This window comes from Canis aureus, chromosome 19 (assembly GCF_053574225.1).
Source record: "Canis aureus isolate CA01 chromosome 19, VMU_Caureus_v.1.0, whole genome shotgun sequence".
Lineage (NCBI taxonomy): Eukaryota > Metazoa > Chordata > Mammalia > Carnivora > Canidae > Canis > Canis aureus.
The window spans coordinates 27,492,317-27,518,506 of NC_135629.1; the positions used below are offsets into that span (position 1 = coordinate 27,492,317).

A 26,190-nucleotide genomic window follows, 5' to 3' on the forward strand; every position below is an offset into this window, starting at 1 on the left:
TGTAATTAAAATGGCAAAATATAGTAATAAAGGGAAAATATTAAAAGCAGCAAGGTAAAAGGAGACAGTAATTTACAAGGGAAAACCTATAAGGCTAGCAGGAGATTTTTTTTTAATAAATTTATTTTTTATTGGTGTTCAATTTACCAACATACAGAATAACACCCAGTGCTCATCCCGTCAAGTGCCCCCCTCAGTGCCCGTCACCCATTCACCCCCACCCCCCACCCTCCTCCCCTTCCACCACCCCTAGTTCGTTTCCCAGAGTTAGGAGTCTTTATGTTCTGTCTCCCTTTCTGATATTTCCCACACATTTCTTCTCCCTTCCCTTATATTCCCTTTCACTATTATTTATATTCCCCAAATGAATGAAAACATATAATGTTTGTCCTTCTCCGATTGACTTACTTCACTCAGCATAATACCCTCCAGTTCCATTCACGTTGAAGCAAATGGTGGGTATTTGTCGTTTCTAATGGCTGAGGAATATTCCATTGTATACATAAACCACATCTTCTTTATCCATTCATCTTTCGATGGACACCGAGGCTCCTTCCACAGTTTAGCTATTGTTAGCAGGAGATTTTTTAAGCAAAAACTTTCTAAGCTTGAAGGGAGTGGCATGATATATTCAAAGTGCTGAAAGGGGAAAATGTGCAGCCAAGAACACTATCCAGCAAGGCTATCCTTCAGAATAGAAGGAAAGATAAAGAGTTTCCCAAACAAAAACTAAAAGAATTCCTGACCACTAAACCAGCCCTGTAGGAATATTAAAGCGGGCTCTTTGAGTGAAAAGGAGAGAATAGCAGTGTCATTATAAAGGTAAGAAACACGAAAGCAGTAAAAATTAATATTTCGGTAAAAAAAAAATCAGTCAAAGAATTCACAAAATAATCGGATGTAAAATATGACACATACCTAAATATGGGGAGGAGAGGAGTAAAGAATGGTTCAAACTGAAACGGCAGTCAACTTAATATAGGCTACATTCTGCTATATGCAGGAAATGTTCTATAGAAGCCCAATGGTAACCACAAATCAAAAACCACTAATAGATGCAAAGAATAAAGAGAAAGAAATCCAAGTATATCACTAAAGAAAACCAGCAAACCATGAAAAAGAAAGGATCAGAAAAAATCTTCAGAAACAACCACAAAATGAGTAATAAAATGGCAATAAATACATACCTATCAATAAGTACTTTGAATGTAAATGGGCTAAATACTCCAATCAAAATACGCAGGATGACAGAAATGCATAAAAAATAAGACACATCTATATGCTGCCACAATAGACTCATTTTAGACCTAACAACACTTACATATTGAAAGTGAGGGGATGTGCATAAGGATATCAAAAGAAAACTGGAGTAGCAACATTTATATCAGTCTTTTTTAAAGAGACTTTAAAACAAAGACTAACAAGAGACATAGAAGGCTACTATATAATAATAAAGAGGACAATTCAGCAAGAAGATATAATAATTGTAAATATTTATGCACCCTACTTGGGAGCCCCCAAATATATAAAACTGTTAATAACAAACATAAAGGAACTAATTAATAATAACACAATAATAGTAGTGGATCTTAACAGTCCACTTTTATTGGACTGATCATCTAAACAGATAATCAATAAGAAGGCAATGGCTTTGAATAACACACTGGACCAGATGGATTTAACAGATATATTCAGGACATTCCATCCTTAAACAGCAGAATACACATTATTTTGAAGTGCACATAGAACATTCTCCAGAATAGTTCACATATTAGGCCACAAAACAAACCACAACAAATTCAAAAAGATCAAAGTCATACCATGCATCTTGTTTGGCCATAATGCTATGAAACTTGAAGTCAAGCACAAGAAAAAAATCTGGAAAGATCATAAATACATGGAGGTAAACATGCTACTAAACATGAATGGGAGATAAAAGAAGAAATAAAAAAAGCACATGGGAACAAATTAAAAATGAAAACACAACAGTTCAAAACCTTTGGGATGCAGCAAAAGCAGTCCTAAAAGGAAAGTTTATAGTAATGCAGGCCTACCTCAAGAAGCTGCCTAACCTTTTACCTAAAGGAGCTAGAAAAAGACCAAACAAAACCTAGCACCAGCAGAAGGAAGGAAATAACAAAGATTAGAGAATAAGTAAATTTTATAGAAATGAAAAGCAACAACAACAACCACAGAGCAGATCAATGAAACCAGGAGCTGGTTCTTTGAAAAAAATCAATAAAATTGATAAAACCTCTAGCCAGGCTTATCAAGAAAAAAGAGAGAGAGAGAGAAAGAAAGGACCAAATAAATAAAATTAGAAGTGAGAAAGGGGAAATAACAGCAAACACCAGTGAAATACAGACAATTGTAACAAAATATTAAGAAAAACTATATGGCAACAAATTGGGCAACCTGGGAGAAATGGATAAATTCCTAAAAGCTTGTAACCTACCAAAACTGAAACAGAAAGAAACAGAAATAGACCAATCACCAGCAAAGAAATTGAAATTGAATCAGTAATCAAAAAACTCCCGACAAACAAAAGCCCAGGACCAGATGACTTCATAGGTAAATTCTACCAAACATTTAAGGGAGACTTACTACCTATTCTTCTCAGACTATTCCAAAAAGTAAAAAAGTAAGGAAAACTTCCAAATTTATTCTATGAGGCCAGCATTACCCTGATACCAAAACCAGGTAAAGACATCACAAAATAAAAGAACTACAGGCCAATATCTCTGATGAACATAGATGCAAAAATCCTCACTCTAATACTAACAAACCGAATCCAACAATACATTAAAAAATCCCTCACCAAGATCAAGTGGGATTTATTCCTGGGCTGCAGGGGGGTGGTTCAATATTCATAAATCAATCAGCGGGATACATTGCATCAATAAGAGAAAGGATAAAAACCATATGATCATTTCAATAGATGCAGAAAAGGCATTTGACGAACATCCATTCATGATAAAAACCCTCAACAAGGTAGGTTTAGAGGAAGCATAAACATAATAACGGCCACATATGAAAATCCCACAGCTAATATCATCCTTAATAGGGAAAAACTGAGAGCTTTTCTCCTAAGGTCCAAAAAAGACAAGGATGTTTACTCTCACCACTTTTATTTGACATAGTGCTGGAAGTCCCAGCCACAGCAATCAGACAACAAAAAGAAATAAAAGGCATCTAGATAAGTAAGGGAGAAGTAAAACTTTCACTATTTACAGATGACATACCACTTATAGAAAAACCTGAAAGACTCCACCCAAAAACTGGTAGAACTGATCAAAGAATTCACTGAAGTCACAAGATACAAATTGATCTACAGAAATCTGTTGCATTTCTATAGACCAATAATGAAGCAACAGAAAAGGAAACTAAGAAAACGATCTCATTTACAATTGTACCCAAAATAATAAGGAAGTGAAAGAAGTGTGCTCTGGGGACACCTGGGTGACTCAGGGTTAAGTGTCTGCCTTAGGCTCCCAGCATGATCCTGGGGTTCAGGGATGGAGTCCCACATCGGGCTCCCCAGAGGGATCCTGCTTCTCCCTCTGCCTATGTCTCTGCCTCTGTGTCTTTCATGAATAAATAAATAAAATCTTTTAAAAAAAGAACTGTACTCTAAAAACTATAAAAAACTAATTAAAGATATTGATGATAATACAAAGAAATGGTAGCATTCCATGCTCATGGATTGCAAGAATAAATATTGTTTTTTGTTTTTTGTTTTTTTTTTAAATTTTTATTTATTTATGATAGTCACACAGAGAGAGAGAGAGGCAGAGACACAGGCAGAGGGAGAAGCAGGCTCCATGCACCGGGAGCCCGATGTGGGATTCGATCCTGGGTCTCCAGAATCACGCCCCGGGCCAAAGGCAGGCGCCAAACCGCTGCGCCACCCAGGGATCCCCAAGAATAAATATTGTTAAAATGTCACACTACTCCAACCAATCTACACATGTAATGCAATCCCTGTCGAAATACCAACAGCACTTTTCACAGAACTAGAACAAACAATCCTAAAATTTGTGTGGAACTACAAAGGACCCAGAAGAGCCAATGCAATCTTGAAAAAGAAAAGCAAGGCTGCAGGCATTTCCAAATAAAAATTTAATGCCACAGATATACCATATATCTGTCTATGTACTGTATGTACATCTGTGCTTTCTACATAAAAAGAGTAAGAACTCTTTCCCCCTCGGGAACTCATTGTTGGCCCCTTGGGGGTGATATTTCCCCTTTGAGAATGTACATTTTACACCCTTGAGATCATACAGCTTCTTTTAAGATGTTATGAGGGGGTGCTCTCTGACTCCTGCTGAGTCCCACAGTGGAAATGACCAATATGTGTGTATCTCTGGGCTGTCAACTCTGAACAGTTCCACTATCTGAGAATAGATTTTTTTTTTTTTTTAAGGATTGGGAGAAAAATTCCAGAGGAAAAGCAAACGAGCACCAAAACATGGTTTAGATACTTTTTTTTTTTTAATTTTTATTTATTTATGATGGTCACAGAGAGAGAGAGAGAGAGGCAGAGACACAGGCAGAGGGAGAAACAGGCTCCATGCACCGGGAGCCCGACGTGGGATTCGATCCTGGGTCTCCAGGATTGGGCCCTGGGCCAAAGGCAGGCGCCAAACCGCTGCGCCACCCAGGGATCCCTAGATACTTTTACTCCTTGTTTTATTTCTCCTTCAAGTATGCCCAGGACATGCTTTTCAGAGATGACAATCTCTAGATATCCCACAGAATGTAGATATCAGTGCAGAAGAAATACATGGTGCTGGACAGCCTCTGAGATGGCCCCCTGGGTATCCACACCCTCGTGCAATCCTTTCTCCCTTAGTGTGGGATATCAGTAAAATGGCTCTTCCTTCTAGCTAATATTGGAGGTAGGACTAAGTGTTTACCAACAGAAATGAATACCAACACATCAAATTAGAATTGGCTTTCATGTGTTACCTGTATGAGAAGAGTGATATATTTGATGAAACAGAATGTGACTTGTTCAGATAGAGAAAAGAAGCCATACTTGGGTGTCCTTTTTCAGGTTTTTAAGTTTGACTCTATAAAAAGACTTTATGAATTCTACTCCCAACAATTCAAAATTTAATTATTTGGATAGAGTCTGGAGAGTTCATTATCTTTGTGAGATTATATATAGATAGATAGGCAGATAGGTTATATAGTACATAGTATATAGTATAGATTGGTTAGTATGTAGTAAAGATTGAATAGTGTATAGATTATATATAATATAGATTTATTTGCAGGCGATAAGAATTTTAATTTTTTTATTTTTATTTTTTGTAAATGTATTTTTTATTAGTGTTCAATTTGCCAACATATAGAATAATGCTCATCCCATCAAGTGCCCCCCTCAGTGCCCGTCACCCAGTCGCCCCCACACCCCGCCCACCTCCCCTTTCCCCACCCCTAGTTCATTTCTCAGAATTAGGAGTCTCTCATGTTCTGTCTCCCTTTCTGATATTTCCCACTCATTATAATATAGATTTTATATATGTGTGTATATATGGTACAAATTATATAATTTATAAATTTATATGTGCTACAGCATAAAAATATTGCAAGGAGAACATTTATCAGCTTACAAGGATTATTTTTTTCAAAAACTATAGTAACACCTTGACCTATTGGTTAGTAACAAACTATGTCCCACTTACTTAGACCTCATTTGTTCATCAAAATAGGCCCAATTAGACTTCCACAAAGTTCTATTTTTGCCCAGATCATATTATTTCATATTTTTTACACTCCATCTTGATTGATTCATTTGTCCAACAGGTTTCAAAAGATAATAGACTTTCTGTCTTTTAACTCATACTTTATAAGACATTTTATTAATTCAAGAATGTCTCTCCCTTCGGTTACTCTCAACTAGTGAGTCCTTTCTTTGAGACATTTTTAATATCTTTCTTATCTTGCGACTGGTAGTATTCTAGTATGATTGATTTGTTAAGAATTTATTTCTTTTTTAAAAAATGCCCAGTCAGAATTTTTCTCTAATGAATAAGAAACTAGAAAGAAAATATGGAGATTTTGGCAGATTGGTTCATTTTAAGAAGAAAGTATTAAGCATTTTAAGAAGAAAGTATTAAGCATTTTAAGCAGAAGTATAAAGAAGTCTCATTCATAATCTGATTTGATGAGTTAATATGGTGAAAGAAGTCAGACCATAAAAGACAATACCTATTATATCCCATGTTGTCCAGATGCAGTGAATGGATCAATGTTGTGGAGGAGTACTAATTATGGATATGATTTATAACATGGAGAACGAGTATTTTCTTCACCATTTACCTGCAGATATAGTATAGAAGATGACCAGAGCCTAGAAATTCTGTACTCCTGAGTCTGAAATCTGGCTCTACCTTTTACCTACAAGTTATCTAAACTCTCTCAATGGGGCAGCCCCGGTGGCGCAGCGGTTCGGCGCCGCCTGCAGCCTGAGGTGTGATCCTGGAGACCCGGGATCGAGTCCCACATCGGGCTCCCTGCATGGAGCCTGCTTCTCCCTCTGCCTGTGTCTCTGCCTCTCTCTCTCTCTCTCTCTCTCTCTGTGTCTATGAATAAATAAATAAAAAATCTTAAAAAAAAAAAAACTCTCTCAATGTATTTTCTCATCTTCAAAATGGAAAGAAATAATATCCTTTTCACACTGTTGTTAAGTTTAAATGAGGTTAATGAGGTAATGCTTATTTCTTAGCCTGGGGCCTGATACGTTGTAAATGCATGACGTATGGCCAGGTTATTTTGTGAATGGTGAACATAATCTCTTGTTTCTAAGAGAGAGATGACCTTTCAGGTATCAATTACTGAAACATAAATTGAAGAATTCAATTATTGGATCATAGATTGAAGAAATGAACTATTCTATTTTTGCTCCTCTCCTCAATGCATTAGTTTTATGTTTTATGGAATTTCCCTTCTTATGGGTCAAAATGCTCAAATACTGGTTCACATTATCCAATCTATGTACAGTTTGATATTTAGAAGCTTATATTCAGCTTAATTCTACAAACCATGGAAAAATCTCAAGGATAAAAATAAGTTGATAATGATGTCCTCTGTAAGCCCATTAACACACCTGTATTTGTTTTTTTCAAGGCAAGAATAAGCACAAACTTCAAATATTCATTTAATTATCTTTCTATCCTATGAACATGGTAGTCTGAACCTGATACATTGATATGGCCAATTGTCTAAATGTGCCTATTTAGACATTTGAGGTTGAAACTTCAGTTAATTTCCTGACAGCTGTCCATTGCTATTATTTAATCATTTTTACCATAATTATTCTAAATGTTTGATTCCATTTTTATGGAGATATTTAAAAACCTTCCTCATTAATTGATCACTTCATTGTTCCATACATTCTCAAGGCCATCATGACAAAATTCAGGCCAGTGAGACTGACAGATGGTTTTCTGTGTTTGGTTGAAGTTTTGCTTTATTTGCTTTTTAAGTTTTAAGTCCTTAGATTTTGCTGTGTAAACAAATCAATATAATCTGGCATTATCTCCAGCCCTGCAGGTCCCTAAACATAGAAGCCTGAGTTCATGGATAGAGCATTGGAACAGCAAACAGAAATTTTCGTTTTCAGGATTCCAGATGCCACAGCAGCTAATCTGGGCATCCCTCAGGTAAGAGGGAGTTGGAGCATTACAATCCTAAAGACCATTTACCATGTTCTTATTACCTACCAAATGCATTACCGTGAACACTCACAAACCTATGAAAATGTGCTCTTCTTTTAAAATATTTTACCAATGAGGGAAACCAAGCTTAAAGAATTGAAAACAACTTACCCAAATTCCCATATAGCCTTTAAACCTCAGGCTGAGTCTAGGAGAATGGTTCTTAACCAGGGATGATTTTATTCCCCCTTCCTGGGGACACTTGACATTCTCTGGAGGATTTTTGATTGCCACAACTAGGCAAGGGTGCTACTGGTAACTAGTGGGTAGTGGCTGCTAAACATCCTATAATGTACAAGAAAATCCCCCATAGCAATTACCTGGCCCAAAATGTCAATATCAAGCAAAGGTGAGAAACTCTGACCTATAGTCTCCAGAGCTACCCCCATCAGAATTTTCTACCATGGTGGAAATGTTCTGCAAGTACTTGAAATGTAACAGGTGTGACTGAGGGACTGAATGTTCATTTACTTTTAAGTAATTTACATTTAAATTGCAACATATATCTGGTGGTTCTTCTATTCTACTACATATAGGTTCTGAGGTCCTGTACTATTGCTTCTTCACCTGTAGAATGTCATATAATAGTTTTTTAGGGTGGCCATAAGATTAAGTGAGATAAGTAGGTGTGTAATAGGGTATTAGCTAGTATTTTAGGAATTAATAAATCCACATATACAGGGTAATTACACTGTTAATATTTGCATATATGTAGTATATTTACATGTATATATACACACACATATGTATGACACTATTTCCAAAAATGGCCTCAAATAATAACTGCATATTTAGAAAGTCCACAAACTATTAAAGTGCACCTACAGGAAGGTTTCAATCCTGCTGAATCCCTGTGTCACTTCTTGTAACTGCCATAGATGCTGGGAGCTCAAATATTAGAGGCTCCTTTTACAGGATCAATGAATGCCTAAATTTTAAAAACTAAATTAAGGGGTAATTATTAGTAGGATTCCCCACCACACTACCACTCCCAAGGTCAAGTTTCCTTAAATATTAATACTCCAGTGTTGATAAATATAGTCTGATCTTGGAAAGTAAAGTTTATGAAGCTTTTTAGAAGCATTATCCTCTAGCCTGAAGACCTAGCCCATTCTTGCTGTTTGAAGGTGCCTCTGGAAGACAGACAGAATGGGCCACCAAGACTCTATTTGGGTTAGAACTCAAGGGACTTGGTGGGCACATTAATGACCAACACTTTGAGGCTGTTAGCTAGGGCTGATCTCAGATTTCTCTGCAACTGGGCAGTAAGATCACCCCTTAGATGTCAGGTTTTAAACTTGCCTGAAAAGAGTCCGTGTGCATGAACTTGATACTGGACTGAGGACTAGTTAGATTCTTCCATCAACATCCTGTCTTGTAGCTTAATTCCCTTAGGAACAGGGTCTGAACTCAGAGGAAAAAGGTTGGGACCAAAGAACAAAATAAAAATAAACAGGATCACTGCCTTTCTTTTCCTCTCTTACTTTGGGTTCCTGGTTAAATATCACATCCCTAGAGAGGCCTAATCCAACCAGCATAATACAGATTTTCTTACCTTACTCTTGTCTTATTTTTATCTTATCACATTAATTTCTCTCAAAGTAACTTTTGAGAATTAGCAATTATATACTTGAATAGTTACCTACTTAGTTTCTCTGTCTCCCTCATTAGACTATGAGCTCTAGGAAGGAAGAGATCCAGCATTGTGTCTAACACATTATAGGTGTTCAAAATAGATCGTTGGGTGAGTGGGTACATGAAACAAAATTGAGTTTAAATACCATTGATTACTCTTCTAATTGGTGTAAGTATTGTAAAGTAGGCAAAAGGTATTTTTTCATAATCCTGGGAATGAATACTCCCAATTTGTGATACTTTTCCTGAGAGGACTTTGATTCAGAAGCATTTTCCAAAGCGTATTTGTCCCATTTCTTTGATTTCAGGATTCAGGCACAAGGGGATGAGGCTTCCAAGGAGAGAATTATGTGAGCATTTACACAAGAAATTAAAATACCAGGCCCAAGGTCCATACAGCATTGCTTCCTGAATATTCCACTTTTGACAAGGGCAAAGCATAGTGTAGTAGTTGCCAATCATGATATTGCCCCCAAATGTCCCTATTTGAGTCCCTTTAGATGTAGAGTCGCCTTCTTCCCTCCCACAAACACTAACAATGAGCATACTGTGCACTTTGGGTCCAGAGTCAGAGCTGAGTTACAAAGAATACCAAGGTGATGTGACTTAGGTTTCCATTTTTAAATCCCACAAATTTGAGTCCATTTCTCTATGTGGCCACTTATTGATGACCTTGTATAAGTTAAACATCCTCCCTAAGCCTGCGATCCCTCATCTATAACTGGGATAATAGTACCACATATTTTGTACCATTGTGATGAACTTTAAATGAGATATCCTTGCTAAAGCATTTAGAACAGTGCCCGACACTTAGAAAGTACCCAATAAATGTTAACCACATGTGGTGATTTTAAAACTTGGCTCTAAATTCCTTGATACTCCTCAGGTTATGGTTTCTCTTAAATTTGGATGTGCTTATGACTGCATAGAGTATGGTGGGGTAACACTTTGTGTCTTCCAAAGCTAGGTCAAAAAGATATCCCATCTACCTTCTTCACTGGGACACTGACCCACCTTAGAAGAAGTCCTACTCTCCTGAGGTCACCAAGTTGAGGAGGACACACGGAAGTGCTTTGGCAAACGGTTCCACTTAAATATAGCCTTCCAGTCACCCTGACCAACATGGTAGACCATCCTTCTTGGAAGAAGACTTTCTAGCCCTGGTGTTCATTGACCCATCCGTTCAAGTCAGCTCCAGCTGAGGCCCCAGACAAGAGATCCAAGCCATCCCACTTATGCCTTCTCAGAATTCCTGATTCCTAAGAACATAGTAGAGAGGCTGTTTCAACAATTAAGCTTTAGGATAATTTTGGAATAACATAGCAATAGGTTATGAAACACCACAATTATCATTCATGTCAGTTACTAAAAATGATTGTGATCATTATTATTAATACCAATTAAATAATGATCATTAATAATTATTTTCCATATCAAGCAGATAGTTATCATTCTTACCATTTTATAATGAATTCACCCTTCTTCAGTAATAGCCTGTTGAGAAAAGCCAGGAACTACTATATCTTTTCTCTGAGGCTTTTTTGACTCCTCCAAGAATACCTTCCCTCGATCCAGTCTTTTTGTGGCTCGCTCTTTCTCATCCTTTCACATTTCAGCTCAGACCCACAGAGCCCACTTTCCATCCTGGGTCTGGCCTCCTCTGTGATCCTGCAAAGACCTCAGAGTCTCTCTTTGCATGTTACACACTGCATTTGCTACATTACATTATAAATTTCCATGAGCTCCTTGAGGGCAACACTGCCTTACTAAATAAACTTCATTTCCCCAAGGCCTATCATCTGCTCAGGAAAGACAGTTTCTGGTCCAGGTTTAACCACAGGCTCTGGAATCAGACTTCCTGAGTCTGGAGCGTGGCTCTGCCAGCTACCAGCTGTATGATCCTCCCGACTGCCTTAAAATGCTCATGTTGTAATACATGAGAAGCCCCATGGATTCTGCCTCACTCATAAAGTTCCTTATAATTTAAAGATTAAAAGATGTAAGGAAATAATCAGTCCTTGATATAAAGTAATTACTTAAATTAATTACTATTTATTGATTACAAAATATTAGTTATTGGTTTGGGTCTATACAGAGGGGCAGCCCTGCTATCTCATTTTTCTGGCCTGGGTTTGCAGTTTTCCCCTCCTAAATAACTCATCTGCTTTATTTTCTTTTTAAGATTAATTTATTTGAGAGAGAGCAAGAGAGCGCATGAGGGAGAGGAGGGGCAGAAAGAAAGGGAGGGAAAGAATCTCAAATAGACTCCCCACTGAGTACAGAGCTTGACATGGGACTCCATCTCAAGGCCCTGAGAACACGACCTGAGCTGAAACCAAGAGCTGGACAGATGCTCAACCCAACCGACTGAGCCACCCAGGTGCCCTGTCATCTGCTTTATTTTTATTTGTTAGTTTGTGTGTTTGTTTAGCCTGGCATCTACCAGTAATTCCCAAATCTAGCCATGTACACTAGACTCATCTCGGGGAGTCGGTTACAAAAACTCAGGCAGTCCTTCATTGATTCTGCAGCCATGAGTGAAATCTGCAGTTTCAGCGAGATTACTAGGCGATTGAGTCCACAAAGGTGGCCCATGTACTGGGCCAACAGTTAGGAACACTGACCTAGGATTTCTATCCAATTTTAATTTACGGCTTTATCTTCTAACTCCATTTCTCAAGAGGGCAGCTGATATACACAGTTTTCCCTTTGAATGGCATATTGAAGTCTTTTAAAACAAACATCCAAATGCCATTTCAATCTCTTTACCAAATACCCTTTACTCACTTCATTTTGTCCCCTTCACTGGCCGTTAGCATCTGACCTCATCGTTGTTCACCAAAGGAGCTGACAATTTGTAGTCAAAGGATGAGCAGCTGACGGCTTCTGGTAGGGGAGTGAAGTTGCAAGCATGGGTAATAAATAAAGCGGTTCTCTAAAAAAGCCACTCTCTTTGGCAAATTTGTGCTTCTGTACCAGAGGGGGGAAAACTGAAGCTTATTCATAAGGGAATGAATAAATGGTCCAAGAATCACTCCAGAGTCAGAAGCTAATCCTTTTTGTCAAGTGGAGACTGCTTTTCCCTATTTCATGTTTGTTTGTGAATGTCACATCATGTATTCCTAAAACACCATTCCCCGGACGGAGAAGACCTATAATTCTATATTATATTATATCAGCTTATCTCAGGATAAATTTCAGATAGAGAGGGGATAGCAGAAATTCAATCCTTAGAACACACCTGTGAGGTCCTTTCAATAGTGCTTTGTGAATGAATTGCCCTTTATCTCTCTTCCCAATGATACTATCACAGCTTAACTGGCACTCACACAGCTGTTCACAGCTGCACACAAGATGCTAGCAAGAGCACAATGTCAACCATTTGTCCTCGTGTGGTGCAGTTTAATTTATTTCCTTTGAGGATTGAGTCTGATATTGTGCTCTAGCAAGAATCTAATCAGCAGATCTAAAAGACATTCAGAGGTCAGATTGAAGGAATGAGTTGAGTTTCCATGTATGACTCGTCTCTTGGCTATCCACCCTTGCCCCTCGAAACATATCCAGTTGAGAACGAATCTGGATGGTGAGCTTGTTTTTAATAGACCTTGAGCAGGAAGTGAACTGAGGCAGAACAAATGTTCGCATTATTTGATGGAGAACCATGGCCACACTCCACTTCTCAGCTGGGTCAGCTGATGCCAGGATACTCTTCACAAGTCACTTCAATGCAATGTGACAGAAGAAATTTATTGAACACCTACTGCATGCCAAGCAAATGTGCAGGACCAAGAAAGGTAATAAAAAGGTTTCCTTTTGCTAGAATGTAAGCTTTGTGTCTTGCTCCTGAATGCGTTTTACCATGCCTGGCACAGTTTATATGTCCAATACATGGTGAATAAATGAATAAATAACTCAGTAAATCGATCTCATAAGCCAACCACGATAGATTGGGAGCAGCTGCCCAGAAGGCTGTACCGAGAAAGATTCTGAGCCTAAATCCAATCTCAGTGGGAAATGTCATGTGATTCATTAGCAAATCAAGGACAGGAGGAGGTAAAATCAAGTGTGCCATGTATTCCTCCTTCTGGGGTTAAACATAAGTTATATTGCTACTCTTTCCTTCCCTCTCATCCTGCCTATTGATTGATTGATTGATTGGGACAAACTTTCTTTCCCCTTGGCTCTCAAAAGAAGCTGAGTGGCTATCAGGGTCTAATTAGAAATATAAATCTTCTGCACTAATGGTTCCCATTTCTTCTGAATCCATATTCAGCCATTCAGGAACCAAGAGGTAATAGATTCTGTTCTGAGTCGATCAGAGACCAACGAATGAAATTTTATCTCTCTACAACTGTGGCTCTGCCTGGTTAGTACAAAATGAAAGACCAAGCTAACTGCAAAGTTCAAACAACTGAGAGGCACAGGGTTTATATTTTAGTAACTTAATTTTGTAACTTGTTATGCACAAGGTTCACCTAATATCCTTAGCATGTGGGGATATATGTGATTAATATTGCTTGATTCATATTGTTTTTCTTCTCCTTGTGTGGAAAAAACATGTGCTTTTTCTCTCTTGACTTCACAGTTGAAACTTTTTTTTTTAATTGTCCAGTGCTTCTTATTAAATAGAAAAATGTTAAAACATGGAAATTTAAATTCCACACTCATTTAGCTAGGCTGCCCTGTTGTAATTTGCTCTATGAAAGACAGGGGAGTGAGTTTTGACACTATCATATTTGGAGAAAATGTTGCAAAACAATATGTGTTTATTTATTTATTTGTTTGTTTGTTTTAAAAAAATTGTATTTATTTATTTGAGAGAGATAGTAAGACAGAGAATGAACTGGGGGTGGTGAGTAGCAGAGAGAGAGAGAGAAGCAGATTCCCTACTTGAGCAGGGAGCCCCATGAGGGCTCCTGGGACACTGGGATCATGACCTGAGCTGATGCTTAACCAACTGAACTACCCAGATGCCCCAAAACAACATATATTTTAAACGTTACTTTGAAACTCACAAAGGGTCCATCCAAATTGACCTGGAGGCCTAGCAGACTATCCACTTTCCTGTAACTTGGCAGAAAAGTTTCACTAACAGCCAAGCAGTAGTTACTAAAGCCACACAAATTTTCCTAAAATTTTGGGCAAGCACATCCAAAGACTTGGCAACAAAACACAACCAATTCTTTTCTTTATTCACCTTATTAATTTTGATTTTATGATAATAATTATGTATTGTTTTTATAAATGGGAAAAAATAATTCATATGGATATAAGGAAAATGCATATACATGTTAAAAAATAAAGGCAGTGTTTCTAAAATGAAAGCTTTCTTTGAGATTAGAAGGAAATGAACCAAAATATTCAAAAGTGGGTGTCTCTGAGTGAAATTGCAAGTAATTTTATTCTTCTTTAAAGCTGAACAAGAAAAATGAGGAAAAAAGGCATATTAGAGCATGGAAGTAAATGGAAATAAAGCATGAGGTTGGCATCCAAATTGCATGAGTTATTCCTATAAAATCAATGTAAGTTACATAATATTAATAATATTTAATTTGCTAAGATTTCCATTTTTCCTAGCCTTTTATTTTTCTGGAAATCTTTGTTAGAGAGATAAATGTGGCTAGGAGGAAAATCAGCTTCAAAAATGTCTAAATTCAGAAGACTATATTCTCTGAGGATTTTTTTAATTCCAAAACAAAAGGTGGAGATTCATATGATGGAACAGAGGTAACACTGAAAAAGAAACAGGATAAATCAAATTTGGTCTTCTAAATATAGCTTTTTGAAAATCTTGCAGCTAAATGAATATATGACAAATATATAATTATTTAATACACTAAAAAGTTATACAATTCATTAGAGATGGTAGGAGACGTTGGGAAATGTATGACAATTCATTCCAAAGTTGCCAATGTTTCATCTACATTTTCAAAGATATTACTATATAAGCATTGTTGCTAGCAGTCCAGACCAATGGAAGTATGGAACCCCTTAGCTACAAACTAGAACTGAATGAAAAAGGAGCCTACAAAAATGTGGCAGACTAGGAAGATTCTAAATTTTGCACAAAGCATCAATCTCAAGATCTAATTAGTGGCCCCTGGAGACTAATTTTTCAATTAGAGATTGACTTCAATACCAGAGGCCTGGAAATAAATTGATAAAATGTGCTTCCACTCACCTTTTTTGCTTGAGTGTTCCAGCTACAAAGAAATGCATCGAGACAAAAATCTATGACAAGTGAGAGAAACCTAGAAAGGCCAATAAGAAAGAGATGATTTGGATTCTAAAACCTATGAAGGGAGTTTTAAAGACCTCAGCAGACAATGGTTAAAAGGGGAAAACACTATCTGATGCATAAAGAACACCCGGTTATTCAGAGTAGGCCCCAAACCTTCTAGGAATTGGTCTGGCTCCAAGATCATCACAGAGGATGATTAAATATCATCGTTGATAAGCCATAGTATACTGGAGTCTTGTTTTGGTTCCTCCCTGACTTTTTCCTGCTCTATTAAAAAAGGCAGAGGTGGCAACTGGGTGGCTGAGTTGGTTATGTGCCCGACTCTTGGTTTCAGCTCAAGTCATGATGTCAGGGTTGTGGGATAGGGCCCTTTGTCAGGCTCTGTGCTCAGTGGGGAGTCTGCTTGAATTTCTCTCTCTCCCTTCCTTTCTGCCCCTTTCCCCACTCATGTTCTATAAATAAATAAATAAATAAATAAATAAATAAATAAATAAATAAATAATAAATAAGTAAGTAAGTAAGTAAATAAATAAATAAATAAATAGATTTTTAAAATAATAAAATAAAATTAAATTTCAAAAGGTGGGCAGGACTCTGTGTCCTTTTATTTCAGAGGATTTGGATAGAAGAGTGGAAAACAAAACCACATCAAAAAATACTCATTGATGAATATTCATTGTATTCATTGTACTCATTGTTTCATTTCATTTCTTGATATCCTCCTTAGGGCATCCAGGGAAACCCAAGTGTTTAAGAAATGATTTGGTTTCCCAAAAGTCCACTCATTGATGAGGCCACTGGTTTTGGGTTTTTTTTTTGTTTTGTTTTTTAGTTTTTTTTGGAGGGGTTCTCCATTACTCATAGCTTAACCTAATCCTAACTGACATTGAAATTACTTCCAACCTGAATGAGTGGTTGTTAGGAGTATAATTTAAGTTGATCATAGAGAAATGTGTCATATTATCTTTGCACACCAGGGTTTGGGATCTCTGTCTTTGTCTCTCTTTCTTTCTTTCATGTACATACTGATACTACAGGTCTGGGGCCATTACTTCTGAGAACCAGTCTCTCGAACTATCTAACGTAAAGGACAACTTTAATTTTTTTTTTAATATTTAATCTGTCCTGGACTGATGCTTTTATTTTACAATAAAAAATAAATTTCTAGAAAAATGAAATATTAAAACGGTACAAATACAAGCCCTGTTTTAAAAACTGTTACTTAGTTTAACTTGTGCATAGATGCAAAATTCCTCTGTAAATTACTGTAAAAGTTTCCAAATGCTGACTCACAATGTTTATACTTACCTCGTTGTGGACTGGTTAGAGGAAGTTCCCCAACAAGCCTGATCTATGGCCCGCTTTATCACTCCTAGCCTGACTAGAGTAGTAGAAGATGCTTCTTCTTCTTCTTTTTTTTTTTTTTTTTTAAGTATCTTTTATTCATTTATTCACGAGAGACACAGACATAGGCAGAGAGAAAAAAACAGGTTCCCAGCAGGGAGCCCAATGTGGGACTCCATCTCAGGACCCCAGGATCATGCCGAGTCGAAGGCAGAAGCTCAAAGACCCCAAGCCTAGGCCAGAGTCTCCTAGCCCCTGTCAGTAATGGTTAGCAGTCCTTTCTCTTGGCCATTTGATACAAAGGGGGAGATGATTTGTTTCAGGGCTGGTTCAATGGTTTAGAGAGCCTCCTAACATTGCTTACAGAAGAGCACTCTAGAGGTGCTTCCACTAACAAACTCTTAAAGAGAAGGCTGGTCATCAGATCTCCTTTCCCTATATGGGATCTTTTAAAGTACTCTTTACCAATAATTGACATCAGCCTAGGACACCAAGGCTTAAGCCCAGACTCTGCCCCTAACTAGCTGAGGGCTTAGAAGTCATTTTTCCTGTGGGCATCATTGAATTGTCATCCATAACTTCCTTTAGGAACTAATGTTTCTCAGGGGGTTACAAGACATCCTGTGAGAAATAGGTTTGAGGTCAAATACATTTAGGGAAGACTGAATAGAACATCACGCTCTTTGAGATGCACACTGCTGGCATCTTAAAAGGTCTGAAGCCTCTGTAGTGAAATAGTCTTATATCTATGACTGGTATTCTAGTTTGTATAGAATAGAAAAAAAATGCTAATAATAGTAATAACACCACCAATAAAAATAGGTAAACCTTATAGTAAGGGCTATCAGAAACTATGTGCTGAGTAGATTAGAAATCCAGACACTGTTCTAGATGCCTCACATTTATTCATTTAATCCTTATAACCATCCTATCATAATAATTATAGACATTAGTATTCCCATTTTGCAATTGAGGACACTAAAACCCTGAAAATAACAATTACATGTCTCTGAAACCAAATCATTTCTTAAACGCTTGGGTTTTCCTGGATGCCCTAAGGAGAGTATCAAGAAATGAAATGAAACAAGCCCATTTCTATTTTTTTTTTTTTTTGCCTTGTGTGCTTAATTTGCATATCAAAAGCACTCTAATGTGACTGTGTTCTGCACTGTTTAATGTTTCTGACTTTCTTTTACTCTCCCTCTGTTTAGCATGGCTCACAGTCATTACCCTCTTGATCAAGTTACAGACAAAAGCAGCCTTCAAATTAGGCCTATTAAGATTTGTTTTTAATGAGGAGATAATTCCTTTACCAACATAAGCCAGATTCAGCTGGGGTATGATTACACAATCTTGCCATCTTACAGAAAGCAAAGGAAAAGCAGACTTTGCCTCTTCCTCGAATGATTTCAGCCAGCCTTGAATAACGTGATGCCACTTTAAAGCACAGAGCAAACATAATATTTGAGGCTTCTCAGTGATGGAGCAATCATATGGCCTGTGTTCCATTATGACAGTGGGAGAGTCTTATTTCAAGGATCTGAACTTTGAAGGCAAATGCTTAGGTTCGTAGTACTGAAAATCACAGGAGGCAAGATCAATGCTTCCTTTTTGCAAATCTGAGCTGTGTTGCTTTCGTTGAATTCACTTGCCAGCACTCTTTCTTTTTCCAGAATGAAAACTCTATGATATTTGAGTAAAACAATTTGATAATTAATTCCAACCTTTTGGGACTTTTCTGAATGCTTTTATTTTCATTTTAATTATATTAAATAATACAAAAATAATCTCCTGCATATTTACTTTTTAAAATGTCCTTCCAACAAAATAATTTCCAGATACATGTGTGTCCTTTTCATGCTCATCTTTGTAAATCTTGGGTCAACAAATCTTTATCTGTAACTTATTGAATACCACAAGCAATCCTTTCTTTATATTTAAGATCTACCTAATACCTCTATTCATCTGAAAGTCTTTTTTTTTTTTTTTAAAGATTTTATTTATTTATTCATGATAGTCACACAGAGAGAGAGAGGCAGAGACACAGGCAGAGGGAGAAGCAGGCTCCATGCACCGGGAGCCCAACGTGGGATTCGATCCCGGGTCTCCAGGATCACGCCCTGGGCCAAAGGCAGGCGCCAAACCGCTGCGCCACCCAGGGATCCCTGAAAGTCTTTTATAATAATACGTAACAGGGAGAATGAATTTGGGCCATCATAGACTGAGTATTCCCTAATATTTTATTTCTCATTGTAGACCTATTTTATTTTATTTTTTTTAAAGATTTATTTATTTATTTATGATAGAGAGAGAGAGGCAGAGACACAGGAGGAGGGAGAAGCAGGCTCCATGCCAGGAGCCCAACGTGGGACTCGATCCCAGGACTCCAGGATCGCGCCCTGGGCTAAAGGCAGGCGCTAAACCACTGCGCCACCCAGTGATCCCCTGTAGACCTATTTTAAAGAGATGTAAGCTTTCTTAAGGATTTGAAGTTGTAGAGCAACTTTAAATTGTTGCAGTTGTTTGTCTAAAATGCAATTTAGCCCTAATGTTAAGGAATAACTCTTACTCACAGACTGGGGATATAAAAATTCTTTAGCAAGAATAACAGTTACTAATACTACACATGACTCTACCTATAGAACTGGACACAATCACATGACTTATTCTGTATTAACACAGCAGAAGCAGCATTTGGGGGCTGAGTGAATGAATCACAGGAAATGAAATGGTCAAAATCAGGAGCCCAAGTTCTAACTCGATCTTGAACACCATCACTCACCTCCCATCCCCAGCCCATTAGAACCTGATACATACACAGTCATACACAGGTGACCCAGCACAGTCACTTGTGAAAGCCAAGTGTTCACTTAATGTCATCTCCTTTCAGTTCCATAAATACCTCTCTCCTGATTACTGTCCTTTTCATACTCTAGTCTGGATTTCTAGAATGCTCCTTACCCAAACATTTATGTGGGTCATTCCTTCTATTCTCTTTTTTCTTAGCCCAAATAAATCAGGGCAGCTTTCCCTGAGCATGCTTACATGCTTACAAATGCAGATCTACCCAATCCCTCTTTTTTTTTTTTTTTTGGTCTCCTCTCCTTATTTATCTTCAGGTATGATTCTTATTTGATTTATTGTTTATTATTTTTAACCTGTACTTATTACAGTGTACGATCTTTGAGAGAAAATGTCTGTTTTGTCCACTGCTATATCTTTCTACCCATATAGAATATGACACAATTGACATTTATGTTTTGTTTGCTCAGAAGAATGTATCTTCTTGCTCATATCTTATTGTTCTTTTTGGTTTTCATTTTCTAATATAAATTTCCATCCCCGGAGGCAAAAGTTGTGTTTTATGTATCTTCCAATTCCGTCCTTTAATAAATTCCTTCATCCTCCTTCTCCTATATATTTTGAATGGGATTTTACCTATTGCCTCTCAATGAGTATTGTAGGTAAAGATGTTGGAGTAGTCTCTCCTTTGAGAGTTCACTTAATATTTCTCCCAGATGAACTTACTGCCTCACAAAAGAGCTCTTTGTCTTCTGAGTTTAACCGGCTCTTTGTCTAGGCTGGTATCCAGCACCACAGGAGTAAAATGTCAATGCTCTCTATTTAATCAATGTTTTATTCTTGGCTTGTATTTCAATAGGGGGGGATGAAGCAGCAATTCAAATGTCGTTGAAGATTTTTTTTTTTTTTGTCTCTTTTTAATTCCTGGTCTACTGGTCTATGTTATGTGAATCTCAATAATTTATAATTTATTTTCAATCTGTAGAAATCCCTTGGAGAAATGTGCTACTCATTTGGTACAAGACACAACAGCTGTGCTGACACTACCAAAACCAAGACTACCCTTCACTCGACCGTAGCGGTCATTTTACTATACTCAGCTATTTTTTCTTTTTTCATTCAAAATTGCTAAACTTTATTGTCTGTAGAACAGTGGTTTCCAAAGTTCATTTTGTGCAACACTAATTTTTAGTGATGTTTTGTCTTCCCCCACTCCACCCAAAATGGTTTAAATGGGCCAAGAGTTTGGGAAACCAAGTATTAATTAGCACATTAACAGCTGTGAGACCTGTTAGAAAACCAATTGTTTAATTTGGTTTAATTTTTAGCAGCTTCTCAATGTATTTGGCTGTAACAATGGTTCACAAACTATGGTCCCCAGCCCACTTGGGAACTTATCAGAAATCCAAATTCTTGGGCCCCACCCCATATCGACCAAACCCAAAACCCTAGGGCAAAGGGGAAGTTTGGCAATTGGATTTTCTCAAGCCCTTTGAGTGAACTTGATATATGGACAAGTTTGAGAACCACCACTGACTATGGAAATTTTGTACTGGGACCACCTTCCAACATCTTGAGGACACTTGTATTCCAATCACCTGGGATACCATTCAGTAGGTCTGGAATGTGGCCCAGGAGGCTACATTTCCTACAAGTTTCCAGGTACCATTGATGCTGTAGGCCTGTGGAGTCTATTTTGAGTAGCAAGATCACAAGACACTTCCAAATAAAGATAGAGCAGGCATGGCTGACATGCAGGAGGAAAAATATTTGGATATGATTTTACAATAGAAATCATAGGAAAAGTGTTTCTCACTGCCCACCTGACCAGCCCACATCTAGCTGTCACCCATAGACCTTTGTTGACAGGCGTAAACAGACCAGGATTTTCCTCATCTGGCTGCCTACCACAGCATGAGTTCAAAGACAGACACATGGCGGAGAAAGAAGTAAAGCTAGAGATTCTTGAGTATGGGAATTTTTCTTGTACTTACAAGTGAGAAGTTTATAGCTATGTCATCCTGAAATAGCTTCTGTAACCACTGCGAAATTCAATTTCCTCTCCTGTAAATTAGAATTATTAATAGTATCTGTGTTAATAATTGTAATGAAAGTGAAGTATTACATTCTTGCAAATGTTTATAATGTGGCACGTAGTGGGAACATAACAAATAATGAGGAGGATGGCAACAATGATGATGATGATGGCCCCATATAAAACTGAAACATCCTGAAGTCAGCCTTTGTAATTCAATGGGAAAAGGATGTGGAAGGAAAGGTCAAGTCATCTTATTCTCCTTCCATGACTGGGAATGCAAACTACATATTTTCCTCATGATTCTCTCCTTATAGTTGCAAGTGTCAACACCACCTACCTAGACATCTACCAGATTTGTTTATGACTAGTGGAATTGCTGCTTCTTTTCTTTTTTTTTAATATTTAATTTATTTGGTCATGAGAGACACACAGAGAGAGGCAGAGATGTAGGCAGAGGGAGAAGCAGGCTCCATGCAGGGAGCCTAATGTGGGACTTGATCCTGGGACTCCGGGATCATGCCCTGAGCCAAAGGCAGACGCTCAACTGCTGAGCCACCCAGGTGTCCCATATTTTCTTCTTTCTAATATGACCAGGATAAAAACAATCTTGTATAAAAGTTTAAAACCTTCCCTCAGCCTAGAACATTTGAAGGAAGATTTAGTGTTTGCCTGGACTCCAGGACTTCTTAGTGTGGATCTAGGCAATAGGTGAGGCAGCTACACTTAAGAGGCTATGTGAAGCTAGACTAGGAAGGCACACATGTAAGCACTGAGTTGGTGGATATTTAAGTAGGGGTGGCAAAGAGATTGGAAAGCCAGCAAGAGCTGGAGTTTGGGGTTGAGTCTGAGGGTGAAGAGGAGAGACTGTGAAAGAGCACATGTTCTGAGGAGAGGAACTAATAATATGTTGTTGAAGAGGGATTTCAGGGAGTCTATTCCAGGACCTGCATCTGCTCTCTCTCTGCCTCTAACTCTTGGGGAGACTTTGGAGACAAGCTACATTTATTTGTATTGATTTTGGGATATCAGGCTTGGACATTCTTGATTGTGACAATGTGCAGAGACTGACCTTGACAGAATCTGGTATTATTTAAATAACATCAGCTTTGATGTTTTATAAATATAAATATTTGCTACATTTATAATCAGAAAGAATAATACCCCTCTTTCCTAGCCTCTCTCTCCACTTCTCTCTGTTATGAAATGAACTAGGTCCTTAATTTTAAACATCCATCTTGTCTAAATTAGTGATTGTCTTTTTTTTTTTTTAATATTTATTTATTCATGAGAGACACAGAGAGAGAGAGAGAGAGAGAGAGAGAGACATAGGCAGAGGGAGAAGCAGGCTTCATGCAGGGAGCCCGACGTGTAACTTGATGTGGGACTCCATCCCAGGACTCTAGGATCACACCCTGAGGCCAAGGCAGATGCTTAATCGCTAAGCCACCCAGGTGTCCCTAAATTAGTGATTTTCAAGTGGGGGTAGTTTCACCGCCCCCCCCCACCCCCCCGTGGTTACTGGCATCTATCAGGCAGGGGCCAGGAATGCTGTTAAACATGGTGCAATCACAGGTTAACCCCCCATAACAGGAATTATCTGGTTCCAACTGTTCATAGGGTTAATGTTAAGAAACTCTGGTCTAAATTATTAGAGATTTTCCTTCCTCAAATCCAATTTCCAGCAGGTGATTTGGATAATTCCTCTGATTATAATTTATACACTTCCAATAATTATAATTCTAACAGAAAAAAGTTCTAAGTATCAGAAACCTTGACTATTCTTAGGGACCTTCCTTCTACCTCATTATCTATCATAGTAAAAATCCTTAATATACTAGCAATTTTCTCTGGAGACTCCTACTGTAATAATAAACTTAATTAACCAATAAATAAAATGTCCAATTTTACAACATCAATTACATTTGAAATTTTCTTGCCAGTAACAAATGTATGTTGAGTTTTTTTTTTTTTTTTTTTTTTTTGTATGTTGAGTTTTATCTGATTAGCATGGCTAGTGTTTTCCATGAAACTTGCATCTTACAGAAGCTATTGCCGAGCATTTGAAGGGGCAATGAGGCCAAATGGCTTTCTTGAGCTTGGTCCTAGGTCTAGCTCTGTCACCAGTGAGCACGAGCAATTCACATCACTTCCCTTAAGCTTGACTGCTTTATCAGAAAAAAATCAGTAGGAATGGGATTAAATTCATGGTAAGGTCTCTTCTGGTTCACTCTAAACTCTGATTGGGAACCTTCTCCTCTGTGAGAAATAGTGCCTTTCAGTTGACCTTTGAAGGACCATTCAATAAAGTTCAGCTAAGCCTGAAGTTCGAGGAAGTGTCTGTGCTATTTCGAAAAACTAAGGAAAGAAAGGAGGAGTGTATGGCAAGTTGCCACTGTTAAAGTGAATTTATCTAAATGGAAATTTAGCATTTTTCCCCTACCAAGAAAAAATCTGGATCCAAATAGAATGTGAAAAATAGTAAAAACTAGATTCCCACAGAAGGAAACAATGAATCAAAACTAACATCTGTTGATCCTCTTTTTTTTTCCTCAGGCCAACACCATATTAAACCACGGGCCAGTACTAGTTCACTCCCCTTACTCTCCCCCTTCCAAAAACAAGTAAAACGACAAATTTTAAAAACAACATAAAAACAATTTGCATTGAGTTCATTGTAACAGAATGTAAACCAAAACACATCTTTGAAGTTCCCAGCACAGATGGCGGGTCCGGCTCTCCCATGGTAGATGCTAAGCAAAAAAAGGGACTGAGCCACAGGAAGTTGAGGAGACCACAAATATCTAACACCACAGAAATGGCCCAGAACATGCCCCTGGTGCATTAAGCCTATATATCTTTCTGAAGCAGTCCATTTCTGATCTTCTGAGGGAAATCCTTCTTTTAACTTGAACTTGTCAATAGATTCTTACATAACAGGAACAGGACATGCTCCCTTGAACCTCATGTTTTAGGGGGAGAGCTGGATTTGTGCTGCTTTGTTAATGTCTACCACCTGGTTCCTATGGTGACTCAGAGCGGGCCTTTATAAGAAAGCTTCCTGAAGTCTAGAGTCATGTTGAGCAAACTTTTTTGACCCCCACACATAGTTAGAAATAAATTTTATACTGTTACCTGGTGCAAATGTGTGCTGCATTTGCATGTGTGTGTACTCACAGGCACAGAATTTCCAAAATTACCAAACTGTCTCTGATTTTCTTGTGTTTTGGCCTATGTATCATTTCCATCTGCCAAGATCACTGTTTGTACCCCACTCTCTCATTGCCTTATCTGTCTAGACGATGTCTACTCATCACATCTATCCCTTCTATATCAGTGGAGGCCACAATCTGTCTCTGAGTGCTGTGGTTCAATATTCTAGAAATCTCAGAGTAAAACTGTCTACGTATTTGTGGTAAGACTGAATAGCAAGTAAAATCATCAGGTTTTTAAATATAATTTTGATTAGAAAAAAATAGAAATACCATTATTACTTCAATTAATGCTGTTTGCTTTTTTTAAAAAAAATCTCTCAAATCATGGGAAAATTAATTTTTAAAGATTCTCGGTTTAAAAAATTTTTTTAAAGATTTATTTATTTATTTTAGAGAGAGGGAGAAACAGCATGTGTGAGCAGGAGAGGGGCAGAGGGAGAAAAAGAGAGAATCTCAAGCAGACTCCTTGCTGAACACGACTGGGGGCTCCATCTAATGACTCTGAGATCATGACTGGAGCCCAAACCAAGAATTGGACACTTAACCTACGGAGCCACCTTGGTGCCTATGTTTAAGAAATTTTTGAGAGTACTACTGACTTAGTTTAATCCCTTAAATGTTACACATCCAGATACTGAGCCCCAGAGAGGATAAGTGACCTTCCAAAGCCCATCCAGTTTATAACTACAACTTGGATGTATGATCATACCTAAAACACAGAATTCCCCTCCAAAAGCACAAATAATTTATCTTATCAATATGTTATGAAGGTAATGCATGATCCAGAATCTCTATTAACAGTTGAGTATAACAATTCTGCAAACATAAATAAAGATCGGTTGTATTCAAAACTGTGCAAGATTCATCAGAAACTACAAAGGTGAATTCCATAAATCCTTGCCTTTCATACCTTAGATTTAATTGCACCCACATTCATCCTCTTGTTTAACCCACCACATAATTCTATTGGGGCAAATGCCACATTATACCTATTTTTAAACTGAAAATCCTGTTGCTGGTTACCTGTAAAACAGCTCAAGACCTCTATGGCTGCCATGTATTACATAGATACTTTGAGAATTCAGAGAAAGGAAAAGTTAACTCCAGTTGGTAGATTTGTGTAAAGCTTCTTGGTGAATCTGGGATTTCAAGCATGTGGTGGATTTCAACAAAAAGACTGTCTAAGGTGGA

The 26,190-nt window shown here is 37.7% G+C and overlaps 1 protein-coding gene across 48 annotated transcripts in view; it reads right to left on the reverse strand.

Moving 5' to 3' along the window:
- The window catches only part of LOC144289788 (uncharacterized), a 392,823-nt gene that overhangs the window by 202,372 nt on the left and 164,261 nt on the right, over nucleotides 1–26,190 (reverse strand). For 44 of the 48 annotated variants that reach the window (XR_013357722.1, XR_013357721.1, XR_013357739.1 and 41 more), the window contains one exon: nucleotides 21,744–21,813. The exons of the other annotated variants lie outside the window; for them this stretch is intronic. The gene's annotated coding sequence lies outside the window, so the exon portion shown is untranslated. The remainder of the gene's footprint in view (nucleotides 1–21,743; nucleotides 21,814–26,190) is intronic. 48 annotated transcript variants of the gene reach the window in all.